We start from the raw sequence: 1,031 nt of genomic DNA on the forward strand, positions 1-1,031 counted from the left end.
TCGCTTTTCATTTACCATCAACAGGCAAGCTCCAAATGGAAACAAAGAGACTATAGGAAAAATAAATTAACTTGTTAGATAAATTTTACCTTAACTAATATTGAGAGAAAATAAAAAAATATCTTCCTTGCTGAAATTATTGCACTAGTGTGACTCTAATTGCAGCAATATTACAAAAGAGTTAATCGAGTAAAAGCTATGATTAGGAATTTTCTTTGGACTCTGTAATGTACAGAGTTAAATAGCCAGACAAAAATGTCAGGTTTTACATTACATATGGTACAATTTATTGATATTTTACAATTAATCTGCCACGTGTCCCATTTTCTCTGTGGTTTGAAGAATGCATATTGCTGACTATCTGGAAAATGAGTATTTTTCACACTTAAAGAGTGGAATTATGAATTAAAAAGTGGATATATAATGCATATAACTTATATATACATGTTATATAGTTACATATTATTATATACCATATAAATATAAGCAAAATATATTAATATAAGTATATAATAACAATTATATAACATATAAACATATAATAACATATATATTATATGTAAATATATACAAATAAAGATATAGTTATATTTAATATATGAACTCATATATATGCACACACATATACAATTTTTGAAAAGGTTGGATAAAGGTTATGAACTAAAATGGGTTTTATAAATACCAGTTATTCCTGTGGATATCCAGATATGAATAATTTCAAAGTATCCTCTTCATTTTTTCTATTTGTGCTTATATTTGGTTTACTCTTTTTTTGCCAGAGTTTGTCCTTTTTGTCTATGGAGTATCTGAAGTAACATTTATTTCAAAATAGAAGCCAATTGGATAAACATTATACTTTCAAAAATATGTCTACTAGTTCATGAGCTAGGAAGAGAGAGCCCTGTATGTCCAGCTGACTGGTGCAAATTTCAAAAAAATTTATAGCACCTCGAATGCTGTTTATATTTGTTCAATATGATTGTCTTTTTCTATGAACATACATAATAATCATATCACATATTCCTTGCATA

The sequence above is a fragment of the Ursus maritimus genome (genome assembly GCF_017311325.1).
Source record: "Ursus maritimus isolate PB19 chromosome X unlocalized genomic scaffold, ASM1731132v1 scaffold_X1, whole genome shotgun sequence".
Lineage (NCBI taxonomy): Eukaryota > Metazoa > Chordata > Mammalia > Carnivora > Ursidae > Ursus > Ursus maritimus.